This window comes from Anser cygnoides, unplaced genomic scaffold, assembly GCF_040182565.1.
Source record: "Anser cygnoides isolate HZ-2024a breed goose unplaced genomic scaffold, Taihu_goose_T2T_genome scaffold_55_1, whole genome shotgun sequence".
Taxonomy (NCBI): Eukaryota; Metazoa; Chordata; class Aves; order Anseriformes; family Anatidae; genus Anser; species Anser cygnoides.
In genome coordinates, this window is record NW_027103077.1 from 271,554 (window position 1) to 295,709 (window position 24,156).

General features: G+C 44.4%; 1 long non-coding RNA gene across 1 annotated transcript; it reads right to left on the reverse strand.

The window, feature by feature from the left end:
• Nucleotides 1-9,366: 9,366 nt before the first annotated feature.
• Nucleotides 9,367-23,770, reverse strand: LOC136789556 (uncharacterized). Its single transcript, XR_010828245.1, has 2 exons — nt 14,059-23,770; nt 9,367-13,488 (listed from the first exon to the last, which is right to left on the reverse strand). It is a non-coding gene; the product is annotated as an uncharacterized lncRNA (long non-coding RNA).
• Between the last annotated feature and the right edge of the window lie 386 nt (nt 23,771-24,156).

A 24,156-nucleotide genomic window follows, 5' to 3' on the forward strand; every position in this document is an offset into this window, starting at 1 on the left:
TTTGTATGGTCTCACTTATAACAGTTTCCATACAGCTATTCTCAATCTGGCTGTTGGGTCCCTCCCAGTTATTTGTTCCCTCTGCTCAATTGTCGTTGGGCATTTAAATCTCCACAAGCTAACACCTCACAAGCATCAAGCATGACAGATTGCGGTACATAACCCTCTGTCACATTCACCCATATTTTTATGGGGTATCCCGTCTTACTATTATCTGGTCATGCCTTTTCCAAGTTGCCAATTGACCAAGACTTTCTCTGAGGCCTACAATCACTAAAAACAAAATTAATAATTGATTTTTCCCTGTCATTATTTTTAAACCTTAGGTTTCCAAATAATTATCAATACAAAGAATAAGATATACACTACTACTATAACAAACCCCCCTTGGGAACACTTCAATTCACTATAGGTCTATCCTTTCTCTCAATCACAAGTCACACTTATTAGTTACCTGTGAAAATAAAAGGTTAGTTTACAATTGCAAGCTCTTATCCCGCTCAGAGTCCACTATGAGATTTCAGCTTCCAACAAGTCTTCTGTAGGAACAGCTTCCCAGGTACTAGGGTCGATGGATGCCTTCACTCGAGTATAGTGAGTCCAACCTTTTTCCGCAGTTCCTATGGCTGTTTCAGTGGTTAGTAGTACTTGGAAGTGTCCTTCCCATTCGGGCCGGAGTTGATCCTTTCCAGGTCTGAATCAGGACCCAATTTCCCATGGGTCCTGAGAAATGACGAAGAAGAAGACAACCCCAGAATACAGTTCTTAAGAAAACTCTCTTGTTTCGAATTGTGGTATCTCATCCCTTCTGCCCAGACAGGGTAATCCGAACAGCATCTCATACGGTGAAATTCCTATATCGTTTCTTGGTGCTGTTTGAACCTGTAGGAGTGCTAAAAGTAAACATTTTACCCAAGGAAGTTGGGTTTTTAACACTAATTTAGTTAATTGCTTCTTTAATGTCTGGTTCATTCGTTTTGCCTTCCCAGAAGAGGAGGGGTGCCAGGGGGTGTGAAAATCCCAATCTCTAAGGCCTGCATTAACCCTTGCAGTACTTGTGAAGTGAAATTATTTCCTTGATCTGAATCAATGTTTTCAGCTATCCCATATCTAGGGACTATTTGCTCCAGTGATACCTTAGCCACCGTGTTTGCAGTGGCAGATACAGAGGGGAAAGCTTACACCCATCCAGTCACGTGGCCAATTAGGACAAACAAGTACTTAAATCTCCCTCCTTTAGGTAACTCAGTAAAGTCTACCTGTCTACTTTGTAAAGGTCGAATCCCTGGCTCCCGTCCCCCTCTAGGTTAGTTACAAATGACCTTTTTATTTGCCTTTTGACATATGGTACATCCTCTGCATATTTGCTTCACTAAAGTGTATATTCCTACACAGACATACTTTCTTAGCACAACATCACACATTGCTTGCATCTCCCAATGACTCTCTTGATGTAAAACATCATATTTGCCTCATTGGTGCTTTATTCAGCATTTCTCTCCCATCAGGGAGTATCCATTTTCACTCAGACTTCGTGGCTCCTGATTCCTTAAAGAAATCTCTCTTAAAAACTTTTTAGTTCTTTCTTAGTTTTCAACAATTCCCTGAATCCTCTCTGGATTTATTCTCCATTTTCCCTCAGACATTAGATGCCTTAAATACCTGACTTCTCTTTCTACGTATAGTAATTTATTTTTCAATACTCCCAAGCCCTGTTTTCCCAGAAAGTAGAATAGCTTGTTAGTAGCTTCCTTCACAACTGTTTTCTCCTGTCCTGACAATAAACGATCATCCACATTTTGTAGCTTCCTTCACAACTGTTTTCTCCTGTCCTGACAATAAACGATCATCCACATTTTGTAACAGTAATTCCTCCTTGGGAGGTTGGAATTGCTCCAAAATCTGTTCTAGAACTTTGCCCAAATAAATCGGTGGCCCTGTAAACCCCTGAGGTAAAACTGTCCATATGTATTGTTGCTTCCGCCCCCACTTCAGAGTCTTTCCAGTCAGAGGTGAATATATCTTTGCTCTCAGGGCCTGAGAGCACTCCATTAATACCACTGTTATTCCAGTCTAACAATTTACTATTTGAATGCCCAATTTCATCATCAAATCCCTTCCCAACAAGTTAGTCCCTGCCTTGGGTACATACAATAACTGCCCAGAGATCATTTTATCCCCTAGTCTCAGCTTGGTATCCCCCAAAGGTGGCACTGTTATCCCAGCCCCTTCTACCCCCATCACTTTTTAGGGTTTCATTAGTTAATTTAATCCCTGATACTTTACAGGCCAGTAATGACCTAGCTGCCCCAGTGTATTGGGTTTGATGGCAAGGTTTGGGGGGGGGGGGCTGCAGTGGCAGCCCCCCACGAGGAGAATCCAGAAACCTCCCCGTAGCAGATAAGGGACAATTTCATCCGGCCCCAGAGGGGTCCACTGCTGCCCAGAGCCAAGCCATGAGCAACACAGTCCCTGCCTCTGTGAAAGCACATCCACGAAAACAAGCGAACAAACAAAAACCTGCTGCTCAACAGCAGCTGGGAGAGCGAGGAGCTCAGAAGGAGGGGGTGGAGGCGCTCCAGGTGCCGGATCCGAAGCCCCCTGTGGCCTGTGGAGAGGCCCCTGGTGGAGCAGGCTGCCCCCCCCCCCCCCCCCCCCCCCCCCCCCCCCTTCTCGATACTTGGGAAACTGACCAAACACCACAGCAAATATACCAAAACTTCTAGACTGTTACTTAGATAATGCCTACATCCTCTTTCCCTGCTCATTCAACTTTCCCAACTCATTCAAAAAACAGCTCTGTCAAGCATTACATACCACACCTTTAACACCTTCAATAACCCTTTTTAACACTTCTTCTTATCTTTCTCCAGCCTGTACTTTCACCAAAGTCTCAGTCATTAGCCAACTTAATTCCATACCTTTCTCCCTCATCCCATTTTCCTTCTCTCCTCCTTCTTCCACTCCGGATATTCCTACCTGAAGTGGCCAGCCTGCCCACACTTAAAACATCCCATCAAAGCCTGTCCCTGCTAAGATTCAGGCCGCAACACGGGTAGCTTTCCTTGCCTGCCATTCCTTCATCTCTCTTCCTCTCTTTTTCCATCCTGGCCCTGACTCCCCCTGAAGATTTTCTTCCTCTTTCTCCAACCCTCTGCCTGACTACCTGCTACACAGTCAATACCATTAGTTTCACTGTCTGCTTTTCCTTCTCATCTCCCCTCTTGACACACACGTTCAGGGCCTCCCACAGGAGGGCCCCCCAGTGACTGTTCACTACATCCCCCCCACCTTCTGGAGCATTTTCTGTGCATCTTGCCAGGCTTCAATCACAAAATGAACTTTCAAGAGCCCTTGGGATACCGGGTCCTCAGGATTCATCCCCAAGTACTTTCTCATTCTGACCCCAAGTCTCTCATATGATTTCTGTGTTACACACTATTATTATTCCAGCCAGGATCGGCAAGTGGGTATTTCTGCCCTGCCGGTATTACCCCTGGTCCTGGAGGATGAGTTCTTTCCCATTTTTGTATAGCAGCTCTCCTCCTGATCATTCCCATTTCTTTCCCTGTAAACAACATATTTATATACATAATCCCCCCCCCCCCAAGAGTATAAGTTTGGTCCTAGGAAACTCCTAACGTCTCTGCTGGTAAGGAGGGGGGGAAGTTCACTTAAGAGGATACACAGTTAGTGTTAGCACTGTTAGCATCAGGGAAGGCAAAATTCTCAGTACCTCTTCTACCTTGTTTTAATTCTTGCCAGAGCCTAGAGTACGCTCTTCTCTAGGGACAGTGTTAATTGCAGTCCCTGTCTCCTTTCCTGGAGCGACTGCTGCTGCCACCGGTGCAATATTAGGATTATAGGGAGCATAACTTGGCTCCTCCTCCAAAAAAAAGGAATCTTATTGTTTACACACAAATTTAAAGCCTGAATTTTCATCAGGCCCGTATTTTGGCCAAAATACTGCTGTTTCCTTAATTGGTTCTTTTGTCCAGACTAATACACAATATTTAACCATATTTTTTTTTTTTTTTTACCATCTCCTCCAATTTTGAGATTATTTTTCCAATTTCTTATAATTCTTCAGGAAGAACTTTCGGTAGGCACTCCCCCAGGGATATCTCCCTGTCCCCTGGAACTCATATTTCCCATTTTTCCTATTCTGGAAAATGGGGGTGTACTGCCAAGCACTTCCCCGTGCAAGGGCTACCGCACACCTATGAGTTTACCAGATTCCCTGGTGTACTTCCGAGCACTTCCCCGTGCAAGGATTACTGTACACCAAATTTCCCTGGTGTACTGCCAAGCACTTCCCCGTGTGAGGCTTACCGCACACCAAATTTCCCTGGTGTATTGCCAAGCACTTCCCTGTGCAAGGGCTTACCATACACCAAATTTCCCGAGACTCTTCCTTTCTCTCCCTTATCTCACGCTTCGTCCGTCTCCGGCCGCGCCCCTCGCGGAGCTACGGAACCGCGGATCAGGACTCCACACTCGCTTCGTACAAAAGTACGTCTCAATCACACATCACACATCACACAGAGTCTCACCCGACCCCCAAGGCAATACTTAATATTTCTTACCTTGGTTTGTGCACAGAGTTACCGGATCAATTCTTAAAACCCGGAGTGCCTACCTTCTTCCTTTCCCCACTACTTCACGGATCCTGCCTCTTTAATCAGTCTCGGGCAAAATGACTGGCACCCCTTCTGGTGGGACCTTATTAAGGAACCGCGTAAGGCGGTGACCACTTATGAATTATCGGCCCTGTTTACGGGGGACGATAATATATATAATATAATATAATATACTCTTACTTTACAGTTATCACAACCTTCACAAACTTCACTTACATCAAAAAGAAAAAGAATTCCCCACACCAAAATAAACATAACATCATCACAACACCGACGAGGTGGACAATTTACACACACACCACCCCTCATCCCTTCACCACACTAATATGAAACATATTTTTCACAATTGCTGCTTTCTTAAATTCTTCACAACTATTGCATTCATAAAAACATCCAGTCCGTGTTTTGCCCGTTACTTCTCTCAACTATCATCCTTATCTCAAATTCCTTGAGCCCCACGTTGGGCGAGTAAAAAACCATAAGAAGTTATCATGGATTTGGGGTAGGAGGTTTGAAGAAACCAATCTTCCGGCAGTATCGGACAATAAATGGCACAGAAACTATAGTAATGCTGAGTCGTACTGGAGCAAACAATTTGTGAATAGCATATGCCAACACAAATGTGCTTGTACCAGCAGCCCTTTTAGATTGCAGCGATGATTCACTGAAACCAAGTTTGAAGAGAACTGCAGTCATATCTGTTATAAATGACTGAGTCCCAAATAGGATTACAATCAAAGTTTACAATTTATTAAACGAATAGAGGCAAGCAAACAGCGCTGGGTGCGCCGGGAGTCTCTGCTCCACCAGGAAGCACACCTGTTACGTAAGGCGGCTGGTTTTTATGCTCCTAGGCTAATACATATTCATTACTACTTCTAGAAGAGGCAGGGTTATTATAATTGGTTTCCCGAATCCGAAGTCCTCCCAGGTGCGCCTGCTTATCAGTCTCTGTTAGTCTCTCGGGGGCCGCTCGGACGGGGAGGCTCATATTCTTCCTCCTTATCTAGTGGTCTCTTGGCCGGATGTCAGAAGTTACTGCACATCCGTGCAGAGTCAGCAGCTTTTCTCTGAAGAAATCCCTTTGTTCTCTTCTCGCCTAAACCCAGGCCTCAGTGTTAACCCTTCAAATCCCTTAGTGGCACGAATTGCTGGACCATTCCTTACAATTCCTCCCCTTCTTTTTAATATCATCAATTCGTGTCTCTTCTTCAACCTTTGTTAGTAGCAATTGGATTTCATCAGTCAGTTCTCGGGGTGTCCATTTCTTAAGCATCATTATCGCACATCACCTTTTCTCTCCCAAAGTCATCACAAATTGGGTGCTATTTATTATTCGCCATATCAACAACGTAAAGCAAGGTATCATACAAGGTATAAACAAAAATGTCATTACACCACATAGAAATAAAAATAGCATCCTTTTAACCCATGGTCCACCGGGCAACCATGAAAAGAAATCCCAGTCCATACCCTTCCAAGTTTGTACTGGGACGTGGGCTAGCTTTTTAATTTCTTGTTATCTGCTTAACCACTTTTCCATTATCATCAATTTGTAAACAACAATTAGAATCGTTCAGTTTTCCACACGCTCCCCCTTCTTCTGCTAGTAAATAGTCTAAGACCATTCTATGTTGAAAGATAGCATTCCTCATCTGAGTGGATTGATCAGCCAGAAGATCCAAGGTCGTCGCTGTTTGATTGGTTACAACTTCGAGGATAGCTTGCGACCTAATTATTCGGTTCAAATTATAAATAGGTTCTCGGGCTCCTGATATCAACTCATTCGGGTTCCAGGTATGCTGTATGATTCTTTCAGGAGGCCATTCATCCTTTCCCCATTTTTGGGCACTACCCCCGGCTAAGGAAGTGTCAATAGATCGTTTTACTCTGTTCAGGTCATCATATCATCTTATTCCTAAATGATTTCCTTGTGTTTGTGACAATAAAAAGAACAAGGGTCTTATGTACCCCACATAGCATATTCCCGACCAGTTTCCGGGTAGCCTCTTGTAAGCATGTTTGCCACACACCCAATAATGTCCCTTTAGGGCCCACGTCCCGTTTGGAAAAGGACCATCCCATCCCTCTTTACCCTTTGGGGCGTGATAATACAGAGTGTCCTTGTTACCGAGTGGTCCTGTTACAATGTCTGCCCCGTTTGTGCTCGTATATGCGCGCTTCCAAGCTCCCACGTTGGGTTTCCACTTACAGTCACAATTCAGTTCTCTTTGGCGGCCTGTCATATTATAAGCTGACCAGAAATGTTTAAAGAACACTCGCCTCCCATTCTCATCCTGCCATTTCCAACGATAGACCCGCACCACATGCTATTCCTTAGAGGTGTTATCACGCTGACAGCTCAAGATTTGACCATCGAATTGTCCCCCCGCTTGTGCTCTTGCCACAGTTTCACATCCGGATCCAAAAAATTCTCAATATGAGCATTTCAGCCAAGTCCCGTTTCTCAGCTGAACATGTGTGGCGTTCCATTTCCCACTACGTGCTGTACAGCTTACAGGACTACATCCAGGATCGGTACAATCATATCCGGGGGACAGAGTCCAATTGCAAATGCTTTTTCCCACCGCCACTGTTCCTGTTCTGTTCAAGCAGTATACACCCCGAGCTGACGAGTGCAACTGCCATGGACCTCCTTCCTCTTTCCAAAATTGCATCCCATTATGAACTTCGCTCAAATTACTGACCCACCACTTGGGTTCGACCGGGCCTGCTACCCAGGGCCAACTTCCAGTTCCCCCCCGGTCCTCCACAAATCCAGCAGTTACTAAGGTTAAAGGCCTTGGCCACTTCCTCCCCCAAAGTGAAAAAGTTATTCCTCCATTCTTGCCCATGGCCCAATTGCCCCTGTAAAAACAATACCAGGAAGTATAGCATTTCTTATCCTTTTTCGCCGTCCAATCTTGAGAGTGTGGGAAGCGCCTTCAATCATGGGGTTGGGCCCGCTTTCAGAGCTTGTGTTACCATTCAGCCCTTCGAGGTGATCCAGCTCCTGGAAAAACTAATCACAATTTTATTATGGGTTTAAAAGGTTCTCATGTTATTTTTCTCAGGACAACCTGATCTTAGCGCGGGAGAAGTCCGGTCGAGGCACTCTCACTCGGCGGTCAATACCCATAGGGATTGCCTCCCTCGGTAGACCATACACACCGCAGTGGAGGGTCCTACCCCGGTCTTGCCTTCTCCCTTTCCTCTTTCCTTCAGCCTTGTCCTCTTTATCCAGTGCCCTTAATTCATGCAGAACCTCATTGCTGGGATATCAGTTCCTCTTTAGTCTCAGTTTCAGTTCCCCAGGAGTGGACTCAACCCTCCAGGCTTCGGTAGTTATTGGTCCTTTTATTCTGGATGCGTGGGTCCAACCCCTTTCTGCTGTTCTCACAGCTGTTTCAGTAGTAAGTAAAACAAGGTACGGTCCCTCCCATCGGGGGTTCAATGATTCTTCTCTCCAGGTTTCTATTAAGACCTTGTCTCCTGGTTGCATTTTATGAATAGCAAATCCTAAAGGTGGTGTCTGAGTCATCATCCCAATTTCTCTTAGCTCCTGTAATCTCCTTCCAATGGTAATTATGTATTTCTGGATACTATGATCCTCAACTACATTGTTCCCTAGGGGCATCCCTTGAGAATAAGGCATACCATATAACATTTCATATGGTGATAATCCAGTCTCACTGTGTGGTTTAGTTCTTATGTTTAAAAGTGCCAATGGTAAGCATTTCGTCCAGGGCAGCTGTGTCTCGATCATTAACTTAGCCAATTGTTGTTTTATTGTTTGATTCATCCTTTCTACTTTCCCTGAGCTTTGTGGGTGCCACGGAGTGTGGTATTCCCACTGAATACCTCTCAAGGGGTACATCCTTCAAACCTTTGTGGCTGGCGTATGTTCGATTATTTCCACACAATTGTGTTCCAACGGTCCTTCTTCTGGAACAGTTCCTAGAAATACTGCTGGATATAACAGGTTAGTCGTTTTCAAGGTTATGTCATCTTGTTCAGTTAGTATTGCCTGATATTTCATCATCCGGCTGGGTGATAACCCGTGCCCCCCCCCTTTTGTTCCAAAACGGTTGTTACCATATGTGGTCCAAAAACTTCAATATGTTTTCCCATTTGAAGGCAAATAATTTTCTACTATCTTTATCAAGAGGTATGCAAAAGAAGGCATCCTTTAAATCTATCACGGTAAACCATTTATATTTCCCTTTCACAGATGTTAACAATGTGTAAGGATTAGCTACTACCGGGTGAATATCCTTTGTTATTTCATTTATTGCTCTAAGATCTTGTACAAATCTATACTCGCCATTCAGCTTCTTTACTGGAAAAAATGGAGTATTGTATTCCGATTTACATTCTTCCAGAATCTGATATTTGAGAAATTTGTCAATAATTTTCACCATTCCCGTGCCTAGCTTCTATCTTAAGTGGATATTGTTTGATTCAAACAGGTTTGGCTCCTTCCTTTAATTCCACCTTTACCGGTTGTGCCAGTTTCGACTTCCCTGGTACATCTGTTTCCCATACTGTTGGTATAACTGCATTTTCTACTTCTCTTGGAATATTAACAAAGGGTTTATCTTTGATCATTAGGATTTGTCCTACTTTGGACTCAGGTACCTTCATTATTAATTCTCCATCCTCAAAGGTTATTGTTGCATCTAAGTTGGCTAATAGATCCCGTCTGTTATAAGTGAGACCATACAAATTTCTTGGTCTATCAGAAATATTTTATTAATTAAGTAAGCAGGCACAAGCAAAACAGCGCTGGGCGGCTGGGGAGTCTCCGCTCCACCACAGCACGCAACTTTCCCTTTTCAGTGTCGCCGTTTTATAGCATCCAAGTTTCGGCTTGTCAGGACTTGTTGGACCTTCTGAAGCTGCGCAGTTCGTTGTTGGGGGTCGTTGTTTTTCTTTCAATGATCATGCGTTGTGCTCGTGTTCAAGGGGGAGGGTAGTGAAGCGGGAAACAGTATTTCACAGAGTCTTTGTTTTACCAAGGATGTTTATCCAACACCCCCTCCCCACTATCTACTTGCTTAGTCTTCCCCCTTAACAAGGTCGTAAATTGCAAAACCTTATCTTCTCAGCAGATCCTCTGAATTCCTTTTAAAGACAATGAACAAACACCCGCTAATTTATCACAATCCCTCCTTTTTCTTTTTCTAACATATTTTGTTCATTGATGAATTTTTGAAGCACTTGTTTGCTCAATATTAAAGTTTCTGCGTCATCCTCCTCCTGTTCAAGAGATTCATATTTCGCACGCACAAGCATAAGGTGAGCTGCCTCTAATCGGTTTTTTTACAATCGCGATTATTCGATTGAATATACATGGTACAAAAGTTAGTGTTAATATGAGCAGCAACAAAGGTCCTGCTATAGTTGATAGCAGTGTAGTGAGCCAAAGTGAGTAATTAAACCAGGATTCATACCAATTCTGGTGGGCTTCATTTTCTATTTTTCGTTTTTCTAGCCCTTCTCTCAATTTAGTCATTGTATCCCTTACTACTCCAGTATGATCTGCATATACGCAACACTCCTCTCGTAGGGCTGCACACAATCCTCCTTGTTGTAGAAAAATCAGATCTAATCCCCTACGATTTTGTCGTACAGATTTCTCTAAAGCTGATATGGATTGCTCGATACGGGCCAAATCCTCATCTACAGCAATGCGTAGAGAGGTAAATTCTTGGCTTTGTTTTACCAGAGAGGTAATTTCAGTTCCGGCTCCTGCAGCCCCCAGAATCATCAGAGTGGCTAAAGTGACAGCCGTAATAGGCTCTCTCTTCCTTAAGTGTTTTTTTTTTTGCCATAGCATGTTGGATGTACATATACTCCTCAGAATGGTAAAGAATCCTAGGTATAATTACTACCTGTACACAAAAATCATGAGACGAGTTGAACAATTTTAAAGATAAGCATGGAGTTACCCCCAGAGACGAACATACCCATCTGGTGTTATCTGCTGGTATTAACCATTTTTCTTTGTCTAATTGTGTAACATTTTCTGTAATATTGCATAGATGGAACTTCTCACCAGGGACCGTGCCTACGCACCTGCCATTCCCAGTTACTTCCGTTAACGTTATTCCTACATCCCTTCCCCAATTGCATTGTGGGGGATCGGTTTCGTTTGAACGGGTGGTTTCTCCCAGATCCCCAATGGCGTCGTAATATGAGGGCCTTATATCAAGACATAACCAGCAAGGTCTAGGCACGTCTGGATTTGGTTGATTCAACAACTGATAACTAGCATTCATGATTCTCCATATGTTATTCCCGGTCACCCCTTCATTTCTAATCCCATACTCCGGGTTTACTGATTTATTAGCAACCTCCAGTGGTTTAGGGCTATTAGGAGTTAGCATTCTAAAAGCTTGTGTAGGCTGAATCCTCAAAACACTCCCCGACAGTTTCTGATTTGGTCCCACCCGTTGGGGACTCTTAGTCTCTTCCTTCTTTATATAGATGATGCCTTCCCTATCAGTCCCCCAGCAGTAGTTATCTGCTGAACAACATGGTGATCTTCCCATCTAATCAGGCTCCATTTAAAAGGTTTGTGAGGGTGCGCAGACCCAGGAACAGTGTAAACAATCGTACCCATTACTATGTATCGCAAAAAAAATGGCTAGGGCCCATTTTCCAGAGTTCTTTACCTGGCCACGTAATTCCCCATCGTTTCACTCTCTGCCTCGCTTGTCAGTTCGGTTGCAGCGAACTACAAGGTGCAAGTTCTTCTTGGCAGCAGCAGTGTTCTTCAGGGGAGTTTCTCAGGTAACCGCGACCTTTTTCTGATCAAACAGGGTCCCCTTTCCTCCTTTTTTTTTTTACGATACATAGACAGTTAGACCATACTTATCGAGTTCGTTTCAACGTGAGCTTTAAGTCATCAGGGCCTGCGACCGCTTCCCATTTGCTTTTCTGGATTGGTCCTTTCACGCGACTGGCATGCGTTCACCCCTTCTCAGCCGTCCGGATAGCCGTCTCTGTGATAAGTAAAACAACATAGGGGCCTCCCCACCGTGGTGTTAAAGACGTTTCTTTCCATGTCTTAATTAGAACCCTATCTCCAGGTTGTATCCTATGGATTGCTATATCTAGCCACCAAGCCTTTCGCTTGCAACTCCCTCCGTTGGTTCATAAGCTGTATTAAATAAGGTTTTAATTGGATATCCTGTACCTGGGGGTGATCAGATGGCATCTCTAAATCATAAGGCATACCATACAGCCTTTCAAAAGGTGAGATTCCGACATCGGCTCGGGGCTATGTCCAGATATTCAATAGTGCAAGCGGTAAACATTTCACCCAGGAGGTTTTAGTCTCTATCATAAGCTTTGTTAGTTGCTTTTAATTTCACCATTCATTCGTTCTACCTTTCCCGAACTCTGAGGATGCCAGGGAGTGTGATATTCCCATTTAATTCCCAGAGCCTTCATCGTGTCTCGGGATACCTTTGACACAAAGTGTGGGCCTCGATCAGAGTCAATTGCTTCTATTACCCCGTATCTGGGTATGATGCTTTCTAATAATATCTTTACCATGGTTTGAGCTGTGGCCCTTGCCGTAGGGAATGCTTCAACAAAGTTTGTGAGGTGGTCTACAATAACTAATAAGTATCTATATCGCCCCGTTTTTGGAAGTTCAGTAAAATCTAATTGAATCTTTGCAAAAGGTCGATGTGCCAATTCTCGTCCTCCTCCCGGGACCCTTTTTCTCATGTGTTGAGCATTTACCCTCCGACAAGTTATGCAATCATTTACGATCCTCTTTGCTATATTATAAATCCCTATACACATATAATATGTGGCAAATTGATCCACCAACGCCTGAGTACCCCAGTGCGTCTGTTCATGAAATCTCCGTAGCACCCTCATAGCTACTGATTTTGGTAACACTTCCCGTCCATCAGGCAGTACCCATTTCCCTTTATCGTTTTGTTTTTTTTTTTTTTTTTTTTGAACCCCCATTTGTGTCATCTTGTCTTCTTCTGTATTAGTGAAACAGAGTAAGGGGAGGGGAATGGGTCCATTCGACCACAGGGAGTTAGTCGGCCTGCACTTGTAGCAGTTTTTATAAGGCGGGCTTTCTTCCTCAGAACAATTGCATTCAATCCCATCAACTCCCCATTCACTCCAGCAATCATAACATGGAAATTCCTTTAAGCCTTTCCCACAGTATTAAGTATTATATTAAGCATTATTATATATTATTATATTATTAATTATTATATTAATTACTATATATTAAGTATAAGTATTAAGTATTTCCCACAGTCTGGGCAATCTTCCCTCGTTCTTATAATTCTTATACTCATTAATGCTGCCCTTTTTGCCTCCTGATCTGCTAGATTATTACCCCTAACCTGAGGGGTGAGGCCTTTTTGATGCCCTTTTATATGTACTACAGCAATTTCTTTGGGCTCTCTGATAGCTTGTAAAACCTGGGTAATCAATTCCTGATGTATTAAACCCTTTCCTTGTGAATTGATGAGCCCCCTTTCTTTCCATATTTTACCAAATGTATGTACTACCCCATAAGCATATTTTGAATCTGTATATATTGTACCGCTTTTATTTTTCAACAATTTTAGGGCCTGCAATATGGCATATAGCTCGCAAGCTTGGGCAGACCAGCTAGGGCTCAAAGGTCCAGATTCCACTATCTCAAATGTTTTCTCGTTTACTAACGCGTATCCTGATTTTTGCTTTCCCTCGACTACTCTCGAGGAACCATCCACATATATCTGTTCACCAATGGGTAATTCCACTTCCTCTAGATCAGGTCTCAATTTCGTTTGCTCTTCTATATTTCGGAGGCAATCATGTCCTAAGTGTTAGCGTAGCAACCACATAACCACCAAGTGATTATATGAAGGTGCTTTATTCAGCGCTGGAAGCCGGGGCAGGTGCCCAAATCTGGCTTCAAGTCCCGTTACTTCCCAGCCGTTATTTATACATACAATATTGCGTCAGGTATACATATTCATTACAGGTTGCAACATCAGCCTCGCTTTTCATTCTAATTAGCTCCCCTCCCCTTTGCACATGCGTGGCGCACTCTGGTGGTCGTCCAGGTGGTCGTCCAGATGAAGTAAGGAGTCTTCCTCTCCGCTAAACTCTTTCACCTTTCTCACTCGACGCATGCTCCCTCCGCTCCTTGGTTCTGCTTCAACTCATTTCATCATCTCCAGGCCCTTATCCAAGGTCAGGTTGTACCTATTCCCTCCCAGGGTTCCCCTTCAACGATTCCTTTAAATGTTCAATGTACTCCCTAGGTTTCCAGTATACATAGATTACTTGATAATGTAAGTACATTTAATAATATTTAATTATACCGTATGATCCATCACCTGAGAAACATTAATAGAACATCCATTCGATTCTCCCCAACACTAACATAAGGACTCATTTGGTTCCCCATAAAGAAATTGAGCAGGGTTCTGTAGGGAGGTTGTTCCTAAGGTTAATTTTGGAGAGGAAATCAAAATTCCTTCATATTTTAATAATCTGGCGTCAGTGATCCATTTCTCTGCCTTCTGTTGCAGTACCCCGCATATATTGTGTAGAGATATTACTTTGATTTCCCCCGCAAAAGTGATCTTCTGTGCTTCTTCCACTAACAAGGCAGCAGCTACCACTACCTGCAAACAGTTTGGCCAACCCCGGCTAACCGGATCCAATAATTTAGACAAATAGGCCACAGGTTTTTTTTTTACTCCCTGCCTATTCTTGGGCCAGCACTCCATATGCTGTGCCTTCTGCGCTGTTCACAAAAAAAAAAAACAAAACAGCCTCCTTAAATCTGGTAAGCTTAACACTGGGGGGGGCGTACTAGTTCCTCCTTTAACTTGTTCAGTCGTTCCTCATCTTCTTTTGTCCATTTGAGTAATCCATCCTTATTCAGCTTGTTATATAAAAATTTAACCTTTCCACTATAATCTTCTATCCATTGTCTACAGTATCCGGTCAACCCTAACAGTTGCCGTACCTGCTTTTTAGTTCGCAGGGATGCTAAAGCCAATATTCCACTGATTCTGCCTGGGTCTAACTTCTTAGTCCCCTTACTTAACTGGTGACCCAGGTACTTTATCTCTTGCTCCACAATTTGTAATTTTGCCCCTCCTTTTTCTTTTAAAGGGTACAGAGGGTACAGATTAACTCGATTCTCTGAGCCAATCCAAAGGCTTGCATATTCGCTCTCCTCTAAACAAAAAGGTTCCTTTGCACTTACATAAATGTTTAAGGCTTGGCAAACCCAGTCTTCAAACGACCCAAATATGGGCCAATAATTTGCCTACCTCCCCAAACTTCAACACAATAATGAATCATTTTTACTTTATCCTTTCCCCGCCTAAAAGGGGAATCACTCCAATTCTTAATCATTAACCCCAGTGGACTATCTGGGGGAATAGGGGGCAACCTAGCACTAGGCATTACCCCACCCATGGGACCAGAAGGCTTACTCTTCTTCTGTCCCATCTTCCGGAGTGCCTTCACACACACACAGAGCCGCTTCCCCCTGGTCGTGGCCCAGTCCCTCGCGGGATGTGGGAACCGCACTACTGAGGGGTCCGCACTCACTTCGTCCGCAATTGGACGTCTCACACAGACGCACTCCGGGATCACCAACCCCAACCGAACGGATCACCGGCCTATACTTACCCACCCCGTGGGTCTTCGTTCGGTCTTCGTGCACAAAGATTGCTTGGGGTTACCGGTTTTATTTGCTTGTGCCTAATTTTGGGTTCGTCGGTGAAGGGCTCGAGCGGGATTTCCCGTTCCCGGGGCCGCCGAAATCGGCGGGGCGCCTCCCCTAGAGGGATTCCCAGTCAATCCGTCTTCATCCGAGTCACGGCACCAAATTTGTTATAAGTGAGACCATACAAATTTCTTGGTCTATCAGAAATATTTTATTAATTAAGTAAGCAGGCACAAGCAAAACAGCGCTGGGCGGCTGGGGAGTCTCCGCTCCACCACAGCACGCAACTTTCCCTTTTCAGTGTCGCCGTTTTATAGCATCCAAGTTTCGGCTTGTCAGGACTTGTTGGACCTTCTGAAGCTGCGCAGTTCGTTGTTGGGGGTCGTTGTTTTTCTTTCAATGATCATGCGTTGTGCTCGTGTTCAAGGGGGAGGGTAGTGAAGCGGGAAACAGTATTTCACAGAGTCTTTGTTTTACCAAGGATGTTTATCCAACACCCCCTCCCCACTATCTACTTGCTTAGTCTTCCCCCTTAACAAGGTCGTAAATTGCAAAACCTTATCTTCTCAGCAGATCCTCTGAATTCCTTTTAAAGACAATGAACAAACACCCGCTAATTTATCACACCGTCCCAAGAGTGGAATCGGGCATTCTGGTACATACAAAAATTCATGGGTTAGTTCCTTACCCCCAAAGCGCAAATCAAGGGGTTGTAAGAATGGCCGTTCCTCCTCTTTCCCTGTGGCTCCAATTATTGTAGTTGTCTTAGCTCCTAATCGTCCTTTTAAACTATTTAACACTGAATGTGTTGCTCCTATTACATTTACAGCCTAATTAACACAGAGGAAGAAGCTCCCATAACCAACAAAAAATTCAAGCCTCTGTCTTCGTTTCCTAGCTTTATTTCAACTAGTGGACCTGCTAGGGTAGATGCCCCAGGTCCCCGTCATTCCTGACTGTTGTAAGTTTGTCCTGCAGCCTAAGACAATTTCTTTCTGATATCAGGGGCCAATTGCCCTGGAAAGAGGCTAGCCAATTGCCTCTGATTTTTTTTTTTTTTTAAGCCAGGTCCATTTTTTTTTTTCTCATTGCATTTCAAAGTTAGTCCAAAAATTCAAAAATTCTCCCCATCTCAGCATGTTTCCTTGCTACCGGGTTATTCTTTAAGCAAAGCTCACATTTTGACATTACTGACTTTGCCATTGTTAACATGTGTACCGAGATGACACCTCGTTTCAAATAGGTCACCATTGCTCCTGCACCCCAGTGACATTCATTATGTTTTATTTGTAAGATTTCTCGCATTATTATAGGAGGCACTATGAGTTGTCCTGTCGTAGTCACATACCATCCGTCAGGATTCTTCCGGGCCTTCATCAAATTTGCAAGTCTCTCATCTTCTGCTGAATACTTTGGGTCTTTAGGTAATTTAAAACAAGAGAGGCCTACCTTCGATGGAATTAGAGCCATTACTTTCCGTACTTCACGCGCGACCTTCCGGGCCGTCAAATCTGCCAATCTGTTACCTTCTGCAATCTCTGACATCCCTCCTTGATGAGCTTTACAATGCATTATGGCCACCTGTTGGGGTTTCTGTACAGCTGTTATTAATTTCAATATTTCTTCCTGATATTTTATATTAGTCCCTTATGAGGATAGCATTCCCCTTTCTTTCCATAATGCCCCATGTACGTGGACTACCCCGAATGCATATTTTGAATCTGTCCAAATATTCACGTTCTTACCCTCGCTTAGTTCCAGGGCTCGTGTCAGGACGACTATTTCTGCTCGTTGGGCTGAAGTCCCCGGAGGTAGGGAATTTGCCTCAATCACTACCTTTGATGTAGTTACCGCGTATCCTGCATAACGAGTCCCATTTTCCACAAAGCTGCTTCCATCCGTGAAAAGTTCCCAATCCAGTCTCCCCAGAGGCTGATCTTTTAAGTCTGTTCTGCTGGCATAGGTATGTTCGATGATCTCCACGCAATCATGACTGAGGTCTCCTTCCTCCGTAGTTGTTCCTAGAAACACTGCTGGGTTCAATAAGTTAGTAGTTCTTAAGATTACATCATCTTGCTCAGTTAGTATAGCTTGATATTTCATCATTCGGCTGGGCGATAGCCAATGGCCCCCCTTTTGCTCCAATACCGTAGTCACCATATGTGGCACGAACACCTCAATTCGTTTCCCTAATGTGAGCTTCCTGGCTTCCTGTATTAAAAGGACTGTGGCTGCCACGGCCCTTAAACACGAGGGCCATCCAGCGCTTACCGCATCCAATTGTTTAGAAAAATACCCCACAGGTCTTTTCCAGCTCCCAAGTCGCTGGGTCAGTACTCCTAATGCCAATCGTTGTCTCTCATGCACAAACAGCTGGAAGTCCTTTGATAAGTCCGGCAAGCCCAAGGCAGGCGCCTTTATCAGGGCTTCTTTTAATTTCTTAAAGGCCTCTTGTTGTGGCTTTCCCCAGGTAAATGTACAGGCCTTTTGGGTTTCATAGAGGGGCTTTGCTATGAGTCCATAGTCCATTACCCACAGTCTACACCACCCGGCCATACCTAGGAAAGCCCGTAGTTCGTGCAGATTTCGCGGCTCGGGGATTTCACAAATAGCTTGTATTCGGTTAACTCCCAATTTTCTTTGTCCTTGAGAAATTTCACATCCCAAATAAATTACTGTTGTGCACGCGATTTGTGCCTTTTGTTTAGAAACCTTGTACCCATTTAGTTCCAATTGATTCAAAATATCAATAGTTACCTGAATACATTCTGACTCTCCTTCGGTAGCTATTAATATATCGTCCGCATATTGTAGCAGCAAGTATCGGTCCTTTGGTACCTGAATCTGTTCTTGGTTAATCCAGTCTTCTATTTCTTTAGCTAGTTGACTGCCGAAGAGGGTCGGGCTATTCTTGAATCCTTGAGGCAATCTTGTCCAGGTCAGTTGCATCTTTCGTCCGTTCCGTGGACTTTCCCATTCAAAAGCAAAAAGTTTTCTACTATCCTTGTCAATGGGTATGCAGAAGAAGGCATCTTTTAAATCAATTACAGTAAACTACTTATATTTTTCCTTTACAGATGTTAACAATGTATAAGGATTAGCCACCACTGGGTGAATATCTTTTGTTATTTCGTTTATTGCCCTAAGGTCCTGCACTAGCCTGTATTCCCCATTAGGTTTCTTTACTGGGAAAATTGGGGTATTATATTCAGATTTGCATTCCTCCAGAATGTGGTAGCTAAGAAATTTATCTATAATCTTTACTATTCCTAGCCTAGCTTCTAGCTTCAATGGGTACTGTTTAATCCGTACCGGTCGGGCCCCTTCCTTAAGTTCAATTTTTACTGGCTGGGCTAGTTTTGATTTTCCAGGCTATTTCCAACAGCCTATCCAAATTTCTCAAATCTGCACCTTCTAACTTTTGCAATTTCTTCCTAATATCCTCTTGGGCTTGTCCCAAGAAAATGAGTGCTAATTGAGCTTTAGCTTGCTCAGTCTCTACGTCTAAATCTGTATATTTCTTAGCAGTTTCTTTCAATCTCTCTAAAAAAGGCGGAAGGTGATTCCGCTTTTTCTTGCCTGACATTATACAATTTTGACCAATTTATGGTCCGGGGCATGGCATTCTATACCCCGATTTGTACCCAATCTTGATATCTCTTCAGCCTCCTTATTCTATCCCCTGTGTTATAATCCCATTGGGGATCCTCAGTGGGGAAGTTTTGATCTAGATTTCCAAGCACTAATCCATTTCATATATCTTCTCGGGCTCTCTCTCTGGCTGCCCGCAATACCATGTCTTTTTCTGTCGAGTCCATCAAAGTATCCAGGATCACCTGGAGATCATCCCAATCGGGATTTTGGGTTTTAATTATCATTTTCATTACCCTGGCTCTGGGTTTTCCCTGTAGGTGCCGGCTGCTTGTTTCCATATCATTAAGTCCCCAGCTGAAAAAGGCACCTTGACATATACCGGTCCTTCTGTCCCCACTCCTCGCCTGAGGAGAGCGATTATTTTCCCTCCCTGTTCGTTTATAGTTTCTCCTGCCCTTCGCTGTTGCCGGGTCCTATGTGACACAGGGGAGGCTAAAATCGGGGATTCTCCATCACTACTGCTATCTTCCTTTTCTCTTTTCCCTCCCTGTCTTGACTCTTTCGGCGGAGCCGACGGCGCAACTTCCAAATCGATATTTCCATTATTCATTTCCCCATAATACTTATTATTCTCTATTGCCTGATGCTGTATACAGCGTCTCTCCTTAGTACATGCACAACAACGTTCCTCAGTTGAAACCTCAAGCACCATTATTCCACAAGCATGCTGCCATTCAGGCTTTCGGCGCAAATAAAAGAATAATTCCACATACGGCAGTTCATCATATTTTCCTTCCCACTTACAAAATAGCATTATTGTAAAATTGTATTATATTGCAATGTTCCATTCTCAGGCCAAGTTTCTTGGTCCTCTAGTTTATACTGTGGCCACCAAATATTACAATAATCAATCAGCTTTCCTTTCCGCATTTCTTGACCAAAACCTCCCTCTTTCCAGTGTGCTAGCAAACACCCCAGCGGGGATGTCCGCGGGATAGGTACATCTTTTCCCAGAATTTCTTTAATCTTTTTCATTTTGAGCTTATGATACGGACCCAAAAGCTGCCGGAGCAGCAACACACTCTCCCGGAAGCTGCCGGAGCAGCAACACACTCTCCCGAAAGCTGCCGGAGCAGCAACACACTCTCCCGAAAGCTGCCGGAGCAGCAACACACTCTTCCGAAAGCTGCCGGAGCAGCAACACAGTCTCCCGAAAGCTGCCGGAGCAGCAACACACTCTCCCGAAAGCTGCCGGAGCAGCAACAGCACACTTTCCAGAAGCTGCCGGAGCAGCAGTGTGCTTTCCCAAAAGCTGCCGGAGCAGCAGCGTGCTTTTCGCAAAAAGCTGCCGGAGCAGCAGCAGCACGCTTTCTACATACCAATAATACCTGGTGCTGACCCTTCAGCACAAACCAATACAGTTACCAATGCCGAACCTGCAGAGCTTTCGCTCTGTCTAACGGACGGCGCCTAGGCTTACCCCGGGAGCTCCCTGCCCAACCGAGCGTGGCTTTCGCCGCGTCTGACCGGCAGGCTTTCCCAACCAAATCGGTACCGAATACCCAAAGTTGAAAGCACCTTTGCTTACCACTCCAGTGGTACGTCGTGAGCAGCGGAGGTCGGTCGTGGTCGACTGCTCCCCGAGAATCCCTCGGTGCCGGCTGGAGCGAAACCGAGACACGATCCGCCTCAGCAGTGCCCACGCTGTCCCATCTGGGTCGCCAAAATGTTAGCGTAGCAACCACATAACCACCAAGTGATTATATGAAGGTGCTTTATTCAGCGCTGGAAGCCGGGGCAGGTGCCCAAATCTGGCTTCAAGTCCCGTTACTTCCCAGCCGTTATTTATACATACAATATTGCGTCAGGTATACATATTCATTACAGGTTGCAACATCAGCCTCGCTTTTCATTCTAATTAGCTCCCCTCCCCTTTGCACATGCGTGGCGCACTCTGGTGGTCGTCCAGGTGGTCGTCCAGATGAAGTAAGGAGTCTTCCTCTCCGCTAAACTCTTTCACCTTTCTCACTCGACGCATGCTCCCTCCGCTCCTTGGTTCTGCTTCAACTCATTTCATCATCTCCAGGCCCTTATCCAAGGTCAGGTTGTACCTATTCCCTCCCAGGGTTCCCCTTCAACGATTCCTTTAAATGTTCAATGTACTCCCTAGGTTTCCAGTATACATAGATTACTTGATAATGTAAGTACATTTAATAATATTTAATTATACCGTATGATCCATCACCTGAGAAACATTAATAGAACATCCATTCGATTCTCCCCAACACTAACATAAGGACTCATTTGGTTCCCCATAAAGAAATTGAGCAGGGTTCTGTAGGGAGGTTGTTCCTAAGGTTAATTTTGGAGAGGAAATCAAAATTCCTTCATATTTTAATAATCTGGCGTCAGTGATCCATTTCTCTGCCTTCTGTTGCAGTACCCCGCATATATTGTGTAGAGATATTACTTTGATTTCCCCCGCAAAAGTGATCTTCTGTGCTTCTTCCACTAACAAGGCAGCAGCTACCACTACCTGCAAACAGTTTGGCCAACCCCGGCTAACCGGATCCAATAATTTAGACAAATAGGCCACAGGTTTTTTTTTTACTCCCTGCCTATTCTTGGGCCAGCACTCCATATGCTGTGCCTTCTGCGCTGTTCACAAAAAAAAAAAACAAAACAGCCTCCTTAAATCTGGTAAGCTTAACACTGGGGGGGGCGTACTAGTTCCTCCTTTAACTTGTTCAGTCGTTCCTCATCTTCTTTTGTCCATTTGAGTAATCCATCCTTATTCAGCTTGTTATATAAAAATTTAACCTTTCCACTATAATCTTCTATCCATTGTCTACAGTATCCGGTCAACCCTAACAGTTGCCGTACCTGCTTTTTAGTTCGCAGGGATGCTAAAGCCAATATTCCACTGATTCTGCCTGGGTCTAACTTCTTAGTCCCCTTACTTAACTGGTGACCCAGGTACTTTATCTCTTGCTCCACAATTTGTAATTTTGCCCCTCCTTTTTCTTTTAAAGGGTACAGAGGGTACAGATTAACTCGATTCTCTGAGCCAATCCAAAGGCTTGCATATTCGCTCTCCTCTAAACAAAAAGGTTCCTTTGCACTTACATAAATGTTTAAGGCTTGGCAAACCCAGTCTTCAAACGACCCAAATATGGGCCAATAATTTGCCTACCTCCCCAAACTTCAACACAATAATGAATCATTTTTACTTTATCCTTTCCCCGCCTAAAAGGGGAATCACTCCAATTCTTAATCATTAACCCCAGTGGACTATCTGGGGGAATAGGGGGCAACCTAGCACTAGGCATTACCCCACCCATGGGACCAGAAGGCTTACTCTTCTTCTGTCCCATCTTCCGGAGTGCCTTCACACACACACAGAGCCGCTTCCCCCTGGTCGTGGCCCAGTCCCTCGCGGGATGTGGGAACCGCACTACTGAGGGGTCCGCACTCACTTCGTCCGCAATTGGACGTCTCACACAGACGCACTCCGGGATCACCAACCCCAACCGAACGGATCACCGGCCTATACTTACCCACCCCGTGGGTCTTCGTTCGGTCTTCGTGCACAAAGATTGCTTGGGGTTACCGGTTTTATTTGCTTGTGCCTAATTTTGGGTTCGTCGGTGAAGGGCTCGAGCGGGATTTCCCGTTCCCGGGGCCGCCGAAATCGGCGGGGCGCCTCCCCTAGAGGGATTCCCAGTCAATCCGTCTTCATCCGAGTCACGGCACCAAATTTGTTATAAGTGAGACCATACAAATTTCTTGGTCTATCAGAAATATTTTATTAATTAAGTAAGCAGGCACAAGCAAAACAGCGCTGGGCGGCTGGGGAGTCTCCGCTCCACCACAGCACGCAACTTTCCCTTTTCAGTGTCGCCGTTTTATAGCATCCAAGTTTCGGCTTGTCAGGACTTGTTGGACCTTCTGAAGCTGCGCAGTTCGTTGTTGGGGGTCGTTGTTTTTCTTTCAATGATCATGCGTTGTGCTCGTGTTCAAGGGGGAGGGTAGTGAAGCGGGAAACAGTATTTCACAGAGTCTTTGTTTTACCAAGGATGTTTATCCAACACCCCCTCCCCACTATCTACTTGCTTAGTCTTCCCCCTTAACAAGGTCGTAAATTGCAAAACCTTATCTTCTCAGCAGATCCTCTGAATTCCTTTTAAAGACAATGAACAAACACCCGCTAATTTATCACACCGTCCCAAGAGTGGAATCGGGCATTCTGGTACATACAAAAATTCATGGGTTAGTTCCTTACCCCCAAAGCGCAAATCAAGGGGTTGTAAGAATGGCCGTTCCTCCTCTTTCCCTGTGGCTCCAATTATTGTAGTTGTCTTAGCTCCTAATCGTCCTTTTAAACTATTTAACACTGAATGTGTTGCTCCTATTACATTTACAGCCTAATTAACACAGAGGAAGAAGCTCCCATAACCAACAAAAAATTCAAGCCTCTGTCTTCGTTTCCTAGCTTTATTTCAACTAGTGGACCTGCTAGGGTAGATGCCCCAGGTCCCCGTCATTCCTGACTGTTGTAAGTTTGTCCTGCAGCCTAAGACAATTTCTTTCTGATATCAGGGGCCAATTGCCCTGGAAAGAGGCTAGCCAATTGCCTCTGATTTTTTTTTTTTTTTAAGCCAGGTCCATTTTTTTTTTCTCATTGCATTTCAAAGTTAGTCCAAAAATTCAAAAATTCCATAAATTCCATAGGGGTTTCTTTTGGACCTTGTTGGAACAGATTCTCAATTCCCAATAGCCAATTTAACCAGATTTTGGTATTTACATCATTTCCGGGGTGATTAGGGTCTCAGTGAGGGGGTCGGTCAGGGGAATGCAATCGTTGAAAGTTCCCTGAGCGGTCCCATTGGCAATCTGAGCTCACACATGAACTCAGGTTGTTTTAAGAGTTAGCTGCTTTTCTGTTTCCATGACAACTCTCGGACCCATCATGGTCCCTCTGCCCCAGAGGGCTCACACCCGCGATTTAGAGATCTCAGCCTCGGGTTGAGACGGAACTATTAACATTCCTACATCCTCTTTCCCTGCTCATTCAGCTTCAAACAGCTCTGTTAAATACTACATGCCACACAACCTTTAACACCTTCAACAACCCTTTTAACACTTCCTTTATCTTTCTCCAGCCTGTACTTTTCTAATGCCAACACCAAAGGCTCAGTCAGG